Here is a 17,094-nt window from a genome sequence, read left to right as displayed (position 1 = left end):
TACCCAAGATCACTGAGTTTAAAAGTCGCGTCCAGATGAAAAATTAGGAAAGGTTCCGCTCGTTGTAGTGCACGAATGCCTCGCAGCAATTTCATCGTAGTGATGCCCAAAATCAACGGTTGCTCGTCCTCTTCATTTCCCACAAACGGGAAACCGTTTTCGTCTTCAACGTTTCCAAATACGAAAGCAGTCTCAGGATCAATGTCCGCCACATAAGCCTTAGAATGCACCAGCTCCTTCACTCGTTGTATTGAATTTTTGCTTCCTTGAAGCCAGCGTATGTACCTAACGCTGCGTTGTACCTGGGCGTACGATGGGTAGCCCAGGACCGGTTTCGGGATGTCAGGAGCTCGCAGGAGGTTACTCCAGATTAGCCAAGGTGGTACTGCATTTTCGTCCATTCGGTGGATGTAGGCTTTCATTTCGGGTGTAACCTTAGGGCGTGGTGGCACGGCACACTCAGTGTCGCCGCGTAGGTGAGGCTTTCCGTTGCTAAGAATGACCCAAATAGATGCTGTAGGGCAGTGACGGACCTTCCAGCGAACGGGGCACTTTGTACATGACACGCTATTCTCACACGTTACACTCTTGCAATGAAGGTGTCGCTCGATCATTTCATGATCACCCGGACAAATTGAGCAGACAAGTGGCCTCACACCGCGCACTACCGAGCAGCAGAAGACTTGCCATCGGTAACTAACAAATTCAGCCTCAGTTCTGCATTGTATTACCCTTGACCACGCTTGCGAAGGGAGCATCGAATCTGCGATGTGATGGTTCAGTGTCTGGAGATGTGGCTAAACTGAAATGGGTGGCGGGGTACGCTGCACGTGGCTGTGACGCATGGGCGTCACGGCAGTCCACTCCTTGTACGCGTGTCCTCCATGGGCCAGTAATCTGCATATTAATGGACATTTTGGCTTCTTTGTGCACACTATTGTCATTTCGTGTCTACTGACGGCTGATACATGTCTATTGGCGTATCAAAATATGTCTACTGACGACCTAGACTCGTTTCGTGAGAGAGATTTGTCGCACCATAAGTAGCCTATACAGTACTGCACCCCGTTTTCGCGCCCTTGGACCTTTGATAAACTTCCGGATGTGATGATCCTGAGTCCAATAGAACTATTGATTGTCCGCTAAAATCGGATTTATTTGCGGATCCTATATGGTCCACCCCCGCGAAAACGGGGTGCAGTACTGTACATGCATAAAGCCTTTACTTCGAGGCTTGATGAGCTGCATGTCGATCCTCAACATTGTTTTAGAGTTAAAGAAGAGCGATTACTGTAATACACGTATGCGATGCGCGACACAACAAATGGTACGCAAACTTCGTAATCTGATGAAACACCGGACCCATCAACACGGATACCATCTGTGATTGAATCTGTTCACGGGGGCCACCTGTTTACTGTATCTTTACCGTAAATCGAGCTTCGACATGTATTAATACTTGTACATGTACTTCGGTTTGAAGTACATGTACAATTAAATTGTCGTCGTCGACAGGCTCCATTCCGGTACTGGTATAAAAAAAATATCCCTAAATTATCGATACAATCGCTTTAAAGAGGGTGGACTGACGGGGATTCTTGCGCGAATCGCTCAGCTCCAACCATTTGAAGAACAACACAGTGATCATAGGCTTCAGATCATTAGTTTATACCCATGGGGAGCTGGATGAAGGTACATCAGAAGCGAGGCCTCATCCAGAAGGCAGCAGATTGTCCCGACATGACGCAAGAAGAGCTGGCTGCGTGGGCAAAAGCGACGTACAGGCTGAGGCGAGCGCCTGCTCAAACTACTGTCTCTGACATCCTCAAAAACGCAGCCAAGATCATGTGCGTCACCTACGGAGATGACAAGCGGCGGAAACCCTTACGCGTGACGTCGCCAGCGCTGGAGAAGCTCTTATTAGAGTGGATTCTGAAAGTAGAAGCTAAAGGGGTATGTCTCTCACGAGACTTAATTAAGCTATATCAAATCCTAGGATATGGTCGGACCACGATACCGGAAGAGAGCGATTATTGTACTGTAGGATAAGGTAAGCTACTCCCAACTGAATTTGTTTCGTCAGCCAATGAGAAAAAAGACAAAACTATGTTTTTGCATATCATACAGTAGACCGTTTCAGTAGATTTCCCAACAGTTTCCCAATTATCTTAAGACATTGCGAAATTTATCGGATAAAACACTTTACAAATTTCAAGTGTCGAGCACACTTCTTCTTAATTAACCATAAAATTTCAACGCAATATTTAGCTTTAAATAATGGCTGTAGTGATTTTACTTTTACTCTCATTTTGATAGATATAACGAGCGGCGAGAGGACTAGAGGGACGGCGAGCCAGGAGGCAGCTGCAACGAAGACCTTCCGTGATTTCTTAGCTCTTGGTAACATGGATGAGGACTCTATTGGTAGCTCGCTAAGACTCTGTGTGACGGGGTCACACAGCACCTTGCGCTAGAGGAAGTTAGCTTCCGAGAGCTTACAAACTCTCAGTGAGCGGCAGTTCACAGGTCCCCTTTTACCAAAAGGGAGCGTAATGACCAATTTAAGGTAGAATGTAAACTTAGTATATTTATAGGTAGATAAAGCTTGGGTTAAATACAAACTATAAGTCACCTATAGAAAAGCAATGTCATCAGCCAATGGTTCGCTTTGGACGACCTTGGTACCTTGTACAAAATATCTCGAAGTATGGCGTGTCATACTTCTGAAGTGTGACGTGTCACACTTCATGTAACTAGAGGTACACTTAGGGCTACGTACCCCGTTACATCCTCCCCACTTAGGTTCGGTTTACCGACCAATCAGAATAAAGAAGTGTACGTCACAAACTTTCAGGCCCTGTTCAGCAGGTACAAATTCCAGCGGATTGGGGCCATTCCAGTGGAGTTTTACAATCCAGCGGATCGCTCAAAACTCTGCGTGCTCCGAATGCGGATTCGAGAAAATCAATTTGAAATCTTCTATCCTCTATCCGCCCGAATTCGGTCAGACAGAGTTTTATTTTAGCGAGTGGACTGACAAAGCCCTGTAATAGTAAACATGATCTGTGTTGAATAGCCTTGCATACTTTTATACATTGTGCACGTGCTGGGCATCACTGTAAATTGTTCAGTGGTGTAAAACTAACTACACTACGACCTCACCGTATCTTCCAGCAAGAGTCACAGGGTAGTTCTGCCGCATCATCGATGCTATTTCATCTCGAAGTTTCTTCATATCGCTGTCGTCCGTAGCGTCCGTATGTGTATCCCCTGCGTCTTCTATTTCGTCGCTTACGTTTTCGGTTTCCCTGTGGACCCGTCTGAGTCTGAACATTCATCGCCATGGCGACCAATATAGTTGAACAATCTGATTATCTTCTCCGTCATCCGATGTGTTGCCTTCCTCATTAGATGCGTCCATATCACAATCAGGGAATGGTCCGATGAGCATTCTGGATGAAATTATCGAAATCATAAGCCAATAATACAATATAAAAACAGGTATTGCACCCACAATAATATATTTGCGTTAAAACTAAAAATATCCAAAATCACAACCAAGGTTTTTTTTGGGAGGGCCTACGATTTATTGTTGGACCCGTTTCAGTTGTCGAAACCCAACACAGCGTCAGCTTCATCAAAACCCAACACAGCTCCAGCATCATCAGCTTTGTGAGCTATGACGTTTGGCTGGACTCAAGACCTTACAGCTCGCTTCATCAACGCTGTTTTCGATGAAGTCGTGCGGCTTGGTGATTCATACGAGGGAAACTTCAAGAAAGCGAATTGGAATCGCATAGTCCGAGCATAGCGACGGGCTTTTGACCGGCCAGACACGAGATCGAAAGCAACTGCAGAGCAAGATTGCAGAGTTGAAAAAGAAATACAGGACATACGCTGCAATGAAGGCAAACAGTGGGTTTGGGTGGGACCCCACCACAGGGATGCCTACGGCTCCAGATTATGTGTGGGACGACTTAATCGCTGTGTACCCTCAAGCAGCAGAATTCAAAAGCAGACCTCTCTTTATATACCACGAACTGGACATAATTATGTCTCGCACCGCTGCAACCGGTGCATTCGCTATTTACGATGAGCATATTATAAGCCTTGCACGTCCGGCACCGTCGTCTCTGAGTGGACTAAGCAGCGACTCCGGTGATGAAAATTCGACTGACGATAGAAGTGCAGCAGAACGAGAGGCACGCAATGTCGAGCAGCGATACAGATCTCAGAACATATCAGGGCTCAATCGCAATACCGATAACGACAGTGGAGGGTCAGAAACAGCTGAAAGAAGTCGATCATCTCGCCGTCAAAGTACAGATACCGTGTCAATTGTTGGACCTTCACCCAAACGACTTAAGACCACTGGGATGAAAAAATGAGCGATTCGATGAGAGCTATGGCTGATGCGCAGGAGGTGATTGCGGCCTCTATCAGTACTCGACACAACAAAAGCCGACAGCTTACCTGCGCGGACGAAGCAATTAAAATCTTTAAGGATATGTTCACGGACGAAGTCCCAGTTCACCAGCACTTCAGGTTCATTAAGCTACTAGCAACTCAACTGAACGCGGCAACCATATGGGATGGACGACGAAAGCCGTCGATATATGTTAAAACAGTACCTGCTGACGGACAATTCAGACTCAGATTGAATCTGAGATCTTTTGCTCATCTCGGTTTCTAATAAACTTTAATTCCTTTTATAATCTTACATATCATATTGCAGAGTTTCGTTACACGGCAAATAGATTAAAATCTGGGTGTTCCCCATGCGGTTCCAGCGGATTCTCCGAAACAGCGGGTATCAACTCAGAGGAAAAGCAAATCCGCTGTTCACCTCTAGAGGTTTTGCGGAACAGGGCCTCATTCTCAAAGTCAAAAAATGTCGACTTGGCCGCGTGATCGCGGCGGAGGCTCACTTCACAGTTAGAGCCTCGAGCAGCAGTCCGTGCGCTCCTTCTTCTTGGTCTCCACTTCGACCGTTTGTCATGCCTCGTGGCACTGTGAAGAGCGGTGCGAAGACACGCTCCAAGGCTGCTGCCGGAAAGGCGCAAGCCAAGAGCACTAAGCCTCACGGCAAAGGCTCGGCACTTCAGAAGGCTACTCAGGTGGCCTCCGATGCGATCGGCTCATCGGGTGCGCGGCTGTAGGCAAGCGAACAAGCAAGCGCCGCAGCCCGTCACCCTCGGCCTCTCCAGACAATCGTCCGAACCCTCGGTTCGCTGAATGTGAGTTCGACTCTGGCAGCGAGGACGAAGCCGAGTCCGAGAGCACGCACGATGCTCCTGCGGGCTCTGCGGGAAGGCACAGCCCAGTGCCCAGCGAGCACATGGACGACAGCGTGCAGTCGCTCGCTAGTGATCAAGGTATTCACAGTCCCAGGACGTCTGTGCGCGCTAAAAGTCTGACCGTCAAGGATACGGGTACTTCCAAAGCTGGTGGCGATGTGGAAGAGAAACCTCGCAAACGTCTCTCGCTTGCCGAGGGTCTTGCGCGTGCTAAGGCCGCTAAAGCCGAAGGCGCCAAGCCCTCTAAGAAGCGTACGGCTTCTAAGTCTCCACTTCGCGAGGAGAAGGAGACTCGGTACTCCAATCGGGGCCTCTTCGGATGAAGAGGACGAGAAGGAGAAGGAAGAGGAAGAGAGTGCTATTTCTGAGCCCCGGGAGATCACGAATGACCTCGACCAGCAGCAGGAGGGCTTCCAAGCTGCCCAGCGTGTGCGTGGGGGCTTGGTGGTGGCACCCGTCAGCCAGGGAGCTGCCATCAACTCGCGAGGGTATTGGCCTCCCGAGGAGAGCTCAGAGGCTGACTTTTTCCTGGAGCTTCTCGTCGCTCCTCGTGGCCTTGTTGGCGGCCACACTTCTAGGGGCATTTACGAACGTCCCCTTGCTCAGAAGGAACAGTTGTTTGTTAACAGCTTGGAGGCGGCTCGGTGTGTGCTTCTCGCGCCACACCGCATCCCTCTTAAGGACTTCACTACGTGTCGTAAGAAGGCCGAGAGCCGGGGTGGTCTCTATCCTCTTTGGGATACCCCTGGGTTCTGCCCGAGAACTGTCCCACCTGGGGTTCTTGTGAGGACATGTTCTGGGCTTGGGTGGGGTCTCTCAAGTACTCACCCTCGGAATTACGGGAACTCCATGAGGATCAGCTTCTGTCCCGCATCCTGGACCAGCGTAGTATTCGTGCTCGGTTTGCCCATATGGTCAGCAAGCGCATGCTGCCAAGGGACATCCTGAATCGCGCAGCTTTTAGCGCTCACGATGAGCGCGGGTACGGAGTGTCGTCAACGTCTGTACCCCGTTCGGGCAAGAAGCCCCGAACTACTTACGAAGCTGCCGCCGCTTCTGTTCCCAGATTGCGACAGCCTTCGGGCAGTCAATCAGGAGCCGTTCAATCGGCTCCCACGAGTTATTGGAGTGGGCATAACCCCTCCACTTCACAAGGAGCTGTCGCTTACCGCGACGCCGTTGCTCCTGGAGGATCCGCTCTACGTGGAAGTGGACTTCTCCATTCCCATCAAGCTGGGGCGGAGGTGCCCTCGTACGAGTACGAGTACTCGGCGCCTTCCGGACGCCACTCTCGTCCGAGTGCCTCTCCTGCGGGTCTGACACAGGGCCCTGAGGCTGACCGCCTCCATCAACGTGTCCTCGTGCTTGAGATTGCACTTGGCCTTGGGACTGGCAGTGATGCTGCCGCCCAGGCCGGGAATCAGGGCGAGCTCGCTCGTCTTGCGGGCCACCTAGACCTGTTGGAGTGTGAGGTCGCGAGACGGCATCTGCGGGTGGACCGACGGGCCTCTTCGACCGATCTGGACGAGGCCTTCCGCATGATCCGACGGATCGAGGCTCTGTTGCCATGTCTGGAGCCACATTCGACGCACTCGCAGACGTACGCGTATGGTGCGTACCCGACGTACTCAGCGTACTCGGTGTATGGCTCCGGGGTCCGTTAGTACGGAGCCCCACCCGCGTACGGTCTTGACCGCAGCTTTGCCGTCCAGACCGAGGCTTGGGTGCTTGCTCCGATGCCCTCGTCGACGTCTGTGGTCGGTCCTAGCTTCGAGGAGCTGGGCCAAGGTGGGTCTGCGAGTCAGCAACCCCCTGCGGATCAAAGGACCGCTTAAGACGTCCACCATAGAGCGTCGAGTGCATCGTCATTGACTTAGGCAGGTCGATGGTGTAGACGCACCATATCTGACCAGGACTGCAAATGGTCCGATGAAGCGGTGCTTCAGCTTGTTGCTGCCGACAAAGCTGACAGTGTCAAGAGGTAGGCTCCTCGTGTCTAGTAGCACTAAGTCCCCCACATTAAATAGACTTAAGTTTCCTCTTCCATGTTTGTCTGAGTACTCCTTTTGTCTATCCTGGGTCGATGCCATGGCATCAGGCCCTGCTGACAACGCTCAGCTTGGTATCCATAAAGGATTCCACCTTTTTTCGCAGCGAAACTGGTCTCACATCCGAGACCTGGGAGGAAAGGGCTTTCCGATCCTCTTCCCCACTTAGAATAGAGGAGTCAGTGTCTCCTCGAAGAGTGAGAGGCACTCTGGGGTGACGGAAACCGTTCAAGTAGAGCGGCGTGAGCCTCGTGGACGCGTGCCCCGCGTTGTTGAGCGCAAACTCAACAACTGGAAGCTGCGTCGACCACGTACGTGGTGCTGCCGCGCACACACTGCGCAGAGTGTCCTCGAGCACTCGATTGACGCGCTCTGTCTGGTCGTCTGTCTGTGGATGGTCCGCAGTGGACATCTGCAGACGAGTTCCCAGTAAAGGAAACAGCGTTTTCCAAAACGCAGCCGTGAACCGCGGGTCTCGGTCCGAGACAATCGTCGCCGGGAGGCCGTGATAGCGAAACACGCCATCGACGAACAACCTTGCGGTTTGTTCGCCCGTAACAGTGACGGGAACCGGAGCAAAATGTACCATCTTGCTCAGCCGACACACGAACACCAAAATTCCGGTGTTGCCGTGTCCGTCGGCGCAAAGATGAAGTCAAGACTCATCGACTTCCAACAGTCAGCCGGTACGGGCAGGCTCTGTAGTGGAGCCGAAGAGTGCCCTGCGGGTTTGATCCGCTGACATGTGTTACATGTCTTCACGTATCGGGCGACCCATTTGTACATGTCGGTCCACCAGAACGCCTGATAGACCGACAGGAAGGTCTTCTCGCGGCCCACGTGGCCGCTGAAGGGCACGTCGTGCGCCTCCGCGAGGATACTGAACTTTAGATCCTCGTCGTTGGGCACGACCACCCGTGGAGGCTCAGTGGGTTCCACCCGGCAATAGAGGAGGCCATCCATCAACTCATATCGGTGGAGCCGGGAGCGCTGTCGCGACGAAAGCCAGTCGGGCTTCGCGCTCGTTCCTGCCGTGAGGAACTTGACGATAGGTGCGACAGCCTCATCTTCCCGATACGTCATGCGTATCCGATCATATAGATCCGTTGTTACCCGTGTGATGTGGGCCAACTCGTTGGCTGGACGCCGAGAGAGGGCGTCCGCAAGCACGTTGAGCTTGCCCGGCTTGTACTCGACGCGGAAGTTGTACTCCGCGAAGAAGGACAGCCACCTCGCCATCCTTTGGGAGAGGTGAGGCGAATTTGTCGCCGTCCTCAAGGATGCGTGGTCTGTGTAGATCGCGAAGGGCCGTGAGCCCAGAAGGTAAAGTCGAAACTTCACAAGGACATACTTCATTGCCAGGAGCTCTTGTCGTGGACAGGGTAGTTCCGTTCGGCAGTTTTGGCCTGGACTGGAACGAGATGACTCGTTCATGTCCTGCCGTGTCGTTTCGTGGGATTGGTGTTTGGGGCGGCACCGTCGCGTTGTTCAGCTTGTTATAAGCATGAACTAGACGCCACTTTCCGTTCGGCTTCCGAACGCAGAAAGTTAGCGTCGAGTGCGGGGATCTCGACTCCCACACCATGCCTGCCTTCGCTTTCGCAGCGAAGAAGGCATCAATGACCTCGCACTGTTCGCGTGGAAGAGGCCATTGCCTCGTGACACAGTACTTTGTGCCAGGCACGAGATCAATCGCATGCCGTACTCCTCGATCCGGTGGGAGTTGGGTCGGTGGGTGTTTGTTCACCACATCCGCATACTCCGTCACCAAAGGATACTCCGGATACACCGGAACCTTGGGGCTCTTAAGTATCTCGGAACCCAAGCGCGTCTGACGCTGCTTGTTCAGGTCTTCCAGGACGTCCTCGTTCAAGACAGAGGAGGAGTTCAGCTCCTCCCGAGTGGTCTCAGGTCTCATGAGCACCATCTTGGCAATCTTTCCAGCCTTGAGGCTGGCCAGGAAAGACTCGACCGTCATTTCCTCGCGGTTCAGTATCTCTGCAACCTCTGGCAACGGCTCCAAGTGGACACCAGATGCCTTGACGGGTAGACCAGTCTCGCCATCGAAGATGTGATAACACTCTTCCACCGGCCTTGTCGGAGGAGCCCGGGCCCTGTACTCCGAGTCGCTTGAAGCGACGTCGATCTGAACGAAGTTCAGATCCGACTTGTGGCGGCGGCGGCGTCGTCGTCGACGGCGACCGTGACCGTGACCGTGACGTGGGGCTTTGTAACCCACGTCTGGGGATGTCGGAGCGCCGACATCCGAGGCACTCGTGGCCTCGTGTGGTACTGTGGTGCCCACACAGGAGGCGTGTTCGACACCTTCCTCTTCACTTAAGGTCTGGGCGACCGCGTGTGGCACTATGTTACCCACACAGGAAGCGTGTCCGACGCCTTCCTCTTCAGTTAAGGTCTGGGCGACCGTGTGTGGAGCTCTGTTACCCACCTTGAACACGCTATTGTCAGTGTTCGTGACAGCTGCAGCTGTCTGCGGAACTTAGCTACCCGTTTGTGGACCTAAGCTATCCACTTGGCCAGCGCCTCCTCTGGGCGCTGCCACCATCAAAACATCCTCGGAGTCGTCATATACGTCGACGACTCCCAAGCATCTGTCGAATGCTTTGGTACCCTGGCAGCCCTTGCGAGCGCCCCGGGTCCTGACAGAGGTGGGAACATGACTCACCAATGCTCTGTCGGACTGCGCAGGGCGGCTGGCACCAATGGCCTTGCCTCGCCAGTCGATCCAGGGATCGTGCTCCTCAAGCCAGGGCATGCCCAAAATCATATCGTACGGATCCATGTCAAGAACAGTGAATTGTTCGAGGCTGTCAAAGTCTTCAAACTTGACGGCCAGATCCACTTGGATGTTGGGGACAGTGACGACCTTCCCCTCGACCAGTCGCACTGACAGCGTCTAGTTGTCCTTGCTTTCTCTCAAAGCATCGGACAGCTTGTTGCTATTACAAGCAACTGTCTGGCGGCGTGCAAATTCTTCGACGCCCCAGAATCGATCAAGATTCTAAAGGGATGATCGTATTCCCGTACACATCCGTGTACTACGAGCAACCCGCCGCTGCTCTTCGCCGATTCGAGAGTGCGAAGACTCTCAGGGGCTAAGTCCCAGTGGTACGCGCCACCCGCGCACCCTTCACGAAGACTTAGTTCTTCCCCAGTAGGGCGCCCTGCCCCTACTGGTTTCCGGCGTTCCCCTGTCCCCGGGATCCTGGCTTCTGCCAGAGACCCTTGAGGACGGGCTTGGAGAAAGACCGTCTGCGGAGTCTTTCCGCGGGACAGTCACGCTTGAAGTGGCCCATCTTCCCGCAGCCGAAGAAGCGGATGTCACGCTGCTCGGCGGACCCGAGTTCCATGGGAACTGGTCCGTTGGGGCTCGTTTGACCGGGAGTCGACAAAGAACTCCCAGGCCTTGCTGAGGCAGGCGTACGCGCCGTATTCTACCTGATGGGCCACTTGAATTGCCTCTTTAAGGGTTCTTGACTGCACCCGGAACAGCTGAGTGCGCTCTGGGCCCACTCGAAGGCCGTCCATGAACACTGTCATCTTGATGTGGGTTTTCAACTAGGGACGCTGAGAGCTTCCGTATTTCTTGGACGTGCTCATGCAGCTCACGCCTCCCTTGCTTGCACGAGAGGAAGCGTGAGCGCTGGTGGTACTCGTAGTTCGCCGGGAGGAACGCGGCTCGGAGCTGTTCGCACAGCTGAGCCCAGTATGTGAAACATCCAGGGGATGTTGCCTCCTGTGTGTACACTTAACTCTTAGCACGACCGCTAAGGTTGGGAAATGTAAAAGCAACACGAAGTTGCTCGGTCGAGATCAGAGTCGCGCCCATCGCGAGCTCTACTTCTCGGACCCAGAAGTGAAGGCTCTCACCTTCCTTTCCTTCATACGGCTTAGCCTTCAGCCGTATTGGCTTCGGGTGAGGCGGATTCGCTTTCGCCGCGGAGCCTGCAGGTTCTCCCGCACATGCGCGATGAGCCCCGCTCGTACGCGTCGAACGCAGTGACGCGCTCGAGCTGCTCGGCCGGCGTTGACACCAGCAGGCTCTGCAGGGCCTCCATCCCGAAGATGCCTGCCATCTTCCGATCCGACTCGAGCTGTGAGTCGTTCATATGGGAGAAGTCGCTCCTATTCATGGCAACGAACTTCGGAGAGGCTCAGGTAGTTTACTCGCGGTGGCGTGGATTGACTACGAGTGCTATCAAGTGTGACGGGGTCACACAGCACCTTGCGCAAGTGGAAGTTAGCTTCCGAGAGTTTACAAACTCTCAGTGAACGGCAGTTCACAGGTCCCCTTTTACCAAAGGGAGCGTAATGACCAATTTAAGGTAGAATGTAAACTTAGTATATTTATAGGTAGATAAAGCTTGGGTTAAATACAAACTATAAGTCACCTATAGAAAAGCAATGTCATCAGCCAATGGTTGGCTTTGGACGACCTTGGTACCTTGTACCAAATATCTCGAAGTATGACATGTCACACTTCATGTAACTAGAGGTACACTTAGGGCTACGTACCCCGTTACACTCTGTCTGCTCCTGGAGCGATGCCAAGTCAAAATTTCTACTCATTGCTAACTGCGTTCTCGATTTTTCCGCAAACTAAACCAAGTGCACTAGGCAGTCTTCTAGCTAAAGCTACTGCAGTGGGCTACATGTCCCAAGCTGCTAACCTTTTGCGTGAGCCGTACCCTGCTCACCTGTCTGACAGCAAAAGAATTGGGAATATTCGTGATAAATTGGGAGCCGCTATCGAGGAGCGGAATTTGCGAGTGGATCAGCAATCAGGCGAAGCACCTGGATGCACGCTCAATGCCCTGCGCGTTTTGGTACAAGAAACGGCGATCAAGGGCGCTAGATCGGACTATAAGAGTTTGCATGCTGCTTCGGTACTAACACTTAGCAGATGTCGGCTTTCGCAGATCTTCTGACGTAGCCGATCATACATTCGGTCGTGCGATCGATACCTGCTTTACTCGGAATAAGTAGTTGTCCATGACTGCGTCGGGGGGGGGGGCTCTTTTTGCACATCACTCGGGTTAAAATTTCTGTGGCTCAAGATATTTATATCTACAAGGCTGCCACGCATTGGGAGCAGTGTATGCTGCACGCCTTTGGAATGCTATTCACCGGTGCTTCGGAGCCTTCTAGCTGCGTGTTTTCACTGGTGCTCCACGCAGCGTCTTCGGATCTGCCTGGAGAAAAGACTTACAGTCAGGCGGAGGCTATTCTTTACGGGGAGAGGTTGGAAGATAACGAGAACGAGGTGGAAGAGCCTCGTGCAAAGCGTGTTCGCGGAAGGCCTAACGTGTCCAAGTATATAAACGATCTCATCACTCTGGTGTCCGACCGACTCGCCAAGGCTACCGCTCCCCTGCCCCCGAGCTGACACCCGGACTCACAAGTCACTCGTTGCGTCGTGGCTCTGCTGCGTACGCAAACGCGTCGTCGCAACTCGCAATTCAGTGGATATCCACGCGCGGAGCTTGGCTGCTGGACTCGCTCACCAAAGCTTTTGCCTACGTGGGCACCACTACGCGCGACGACCCTCAGAGCGTGGGCAAAGTCCTGGCCGGCTACACGGACCTCTATCTGCCGCGCGTCACACCCTCCATTACCACGTTGAAGGAGCTGCTATCGGGACCTTGAGTATGCACAGGTACTGACGCTGTGTGGTCAGCTTTTCAAGAACGTGAGCGGCTTCACTGACTCCAGCCTCTACGCCGACACTGCCGTCCTAAAAGCCGCACTAGCAGCACTGCTCATTCATCTTGAAGAGGTCACAACATTAGTAGCGCGGGAACAAGCAGCCACGGGGTTCACGTCCCACTACTTGTACCGTTTCCATGAAGACCTGAATGCAACCAATGCCGCCTTGGGGTCGCGGCCGTCGCTGGAAGTCTGCGCTGGCTGGGGACGGCAGCTTCACGCAGCGTGGGAAACCGAGAGCTACGCGCATCTTAGGCAGCGGACTGGGGGAGAGACAACAGTGCTTGCTGCAGCTGTGACTCAAATTTTAACGTCGATGGCGTCAATGCAGCGCACGCAGCAGAAGATCGTGGCGATGCAGGAAGTTCCACCGAGAAGTCCCGCCACCACACTGTCGTGCTGCGCACCGACAGAGTCCAGTGCTCCTCCGCGCACTGATGTCATCGCTGAGGCGCACCCGCTGATTGGATGATTGTATAACTGGTTTACGCAGGAGCCAAGGCAAACAGCGACACAAAAGAAGCAGCAATTCGTCCGTGTAGACCTCAAGGCCTGCATCAACATCATGATCATCGCAGGGGGCAGGATGTAGACTTTCCTCCAGCTCCGCAGGACCAAGGCGGCGTCGCCCATCAGATGTGGAAGCAGACACTGTAGACGCTAGCAAAACGCTAGGCACCAAAAACAATACCGCACCCGGCTACATCACCGGAAAGGGCCGCTAGAAGACAGCAGGCTCGCTGCGAAAACGCTGGAGATAATGCGACTTGATCACCGGCCAGCGCTCTATGCTCAGCCTTTATCATGCGCAAAGCAAATGGAGGCACCGTCGATCGCTGCACGCCTGATAGTCACCAATGGAAGCAGAAAAACTTGGAGTATTAGAGATAATTGGCTTGCATTCAGTTCATAATACATATCTAAACATAATATGCAAGATATAGCTCTCTCATTAAGCCACATGCTCGCTGATCGGACTCGGTCATCATAAAAAGCAAATAGGCATTAATCATCAGCGTAATACAGAGTAGAGCCTTAGATACAGAGTACACGTACCGCACGAGGCACGACGTCACCCTTGAAAGCCTTTGTTACGTGACCAAAGAGATAAACGGACAGCATAACGCCCGCCCTGCCGGGTTCGGAGCATCATTCGAGAGAGCTTGGGCGGACACTTGCAGGCTACCTTTCGCGGTGAGGTGGAGCTTGGAGGGGCCGCTAAAACCTGGAGAGCGCGCTGCTGTCGTCCATGCCAATGGCGCGGATTCCGAGGTGAGGGCTGTTTTATTGTGCTAGCAAAATAACCTCATTATTTTTTTTGTTTTTAGCCAAACCTGGTCTTTGGAATTGATAATCACACGTATACCTTCTCCAAGTAATTTGGAACGTTCTTGTTCATTGGCTCATTTGTTTGGGAGCCACGTTTGGGAGCTCGTCGATTACTGTACAAGATTTTATTCTTTAAAATGTCCTACGTGAAGCACTATTGTAGCTTAATACAATTTAAAAAAAATGCGTCAAGTCCAAGTTACGCTGGGTACAGTACCAAATTCTAAATTGCGTCTCAATCTAGATGTCTATTACAGAAGAACCTCTCCTTCCTTATGGATGACTTCTCTATCAGGTACAGGAAATATATCATGTTACTCAGGTCGTCTGCTGTGAACGAGAGAGAAAGTCTATGTGTGTGCATGCTGGCGTAGAGAAGCTAAACCCGGAAGTGCTCCTTGCTGAGCGTACCCACGTCCAGCCTTAAGGCACACACACAAACCAAACGATTTAAGTATGTTCGAACCTGATGAGACAACATCTTAAGAACACGTTGGAGTAATTCAAGGGCTGCTTACTATTACTGAGATAAGAACGAATCATTGTTTTTAACCGGGCTCTTTCCCGCGCTAAGAAGCGTCTCCGGGAGTGTGTAGAAAGGAGGAGGTTTATATCTGAAAACGCTGCACTCTCTATATTTGCCGCTCCACATCCATCTTTTCCTCACAAAACTATGCCCAGGCCTCTGGAACACGAAAAAAGTGAATGGGTAGAGGAATGTTGTGGGGTGGCTGGGTGATGCTTTTTTTAAACCCTTACCGCTTTTTACCCAATCTTATATATGTCAATAATATACTGACTGATAAGATTAAATTACATTCCATAATACATTTCAATTATCATGAGCTATACTCTGTACAACCAGTAATCGACAAGTTCCCAAACGTGGCTCCCAAACAAATGAGCCAATGAGCAAGAACGTTCCAAATTACTTGGAGAAGGTATACGTGTGATTATCAATTCCAAAGACCAGGTTTGGCTAAAAACAAAAAAAATAATGAGGTTATTTTGCTAGCACAATAAAACAGCCCTCACCTCGGAATCCGCGCCATCGGCATGGACGACAGCAGCGCGCTCTCCAGGTTTTAGCGGCCCCTCCAAGCTCCACCTCACCGCGAAAGGTAGCCTGCAAGTGTCCGCCCAAGCTCTCTCGAATGATGCTCCGAACCCGGCAGGGCGGGCGTTATGCTGTCCGTTTATCTCTTTGGTCACGTAACAAAGGCTTTCAAGGGTGACGTCGTGCCTCGTGCGGTACGTGTACTCTGTATCTAAGGCTCTACTCTGTATTACGCTGATGATTAATGCCTATTTGCTTTTTATGATGACCGAGTCCGATCAGCGAGCATGTGGCTTGATGAGAGAGCTATATCTTGCATATTATGTTTAGATATGTAATTTGAACTGAATGCAAGCCAATTATCTCTAATACTCCAAGTTTTTCTGCTTCCATTGGTGACTATCAGGCGTGCAGCGATCGACGGTGCCTCCATTTGCTTTGCGCATGATAAAGGCTGAGCATAGAGCGCTGGCCGGTGATCAAGTCGCATTATCTCCAGCGTTTTCGCAGCGAGCCTGCTGTCTTCTAGCGGCCCTTTCCGGTGATGTAGCCGGGTGCGGTATTGTTTTCTGATTGCTTATTCTTCTCATTGCATCTTACAGGTGTTCTACTTACTCACTACTGATTGGCGGACCCCCTCTTGGTCTCGACGAGTTTGGAGAAAAATTTTACATCCTCGCCCTTCGATTGATCATGATGTTGATGCAGGCCTTTGAGGTCTTCACGGACGAATTGCTGCTTCCTTTGTTGTCGCTGTTTGCCTTGGCTCCTGGCGTAAACCAGTTATACAATCATCCATTCAGCCGGTCGCGCCTCAGCGATGACATCAGTGCGCGGAGGAGCACTGGACTCTGTCGGTGCGCAGCACGACAGTGTGGTGGCGGGACTTCTCGGTGGAACTTCCTGCATCGCCACGATCTTCTGCTGCGTGCGCTGCATTGACGCCATCGACGTTAAAATTTGAGTCACAGCTGCAGCAAGCACTGTTGTCTCTCCCCCAGTCCGCTGCCTAAGATGCGCGTAGCTCTCGGTTTCCCACGCTGCGTGAAGCTGCCGTCCCCAGCCAGCGCAGACTTCCAGCGACGGCCGCGACCCCAAGGCGGCATTGGTTGCATTCAGGTCTTCATGGAAACGGTACAAGTAGTGGGACGTGAACCCCGTGGCTGCTTGTTCCCGCGCTACTAATGTTGTGACCTCTTCAAGATGAATGAGCAGTGCTGCTAGTGCGGCTTTTAGGACGGCAGTGTCGGCGTAGAGGCTGGAGTCAGTGAAGCCGCTCACGTTCTTGAAAAGCTGACCACACAGCGTCAGTACCTGTGCATACTCAAGGTCCCGATAGCAGCTCCTTCAACGTGGTAATGGAGGGTGTGACGCGCGGCAGATAGAGGTCCGTGTAGCCGGCCAGGACTTTGCCCACGCTCTGAGGGTCGTCGCGCGTAGTGGTGCCCACGTAGGCAAAAGCTTTGTTGAGCGAGTCCAGCAGCCAAGCTCCGCCGCGTGAATATCACTGAATTTGCAAGTTTGCGACGGACGCGTTTGGCGTAACGCAGCAGAGCCCACAACGCAAACAAATGACTTTGTGAGACCCAGGTCGTCACTCTACGGGGCAGGAGGAACCGGAATCTTTGCGAACCGA

This window comes from Phytophthora infestans, genomic scaffold (genome assembly GCF_000142945.1).
Source record: "Phytophthora infestans T30-4 supercont1.12 genomic scaffold, whole genome shotgun sequence".
Classification (NCBI taxonomy): Eukaryota; Oomycota; class Peronosporomycetes; order Peronosporales; family Peronosporaceae; genus Phytophthora; species Phytophthora infestans.
Note: the sequence above shows the minus strand (reverse complement) of the source record.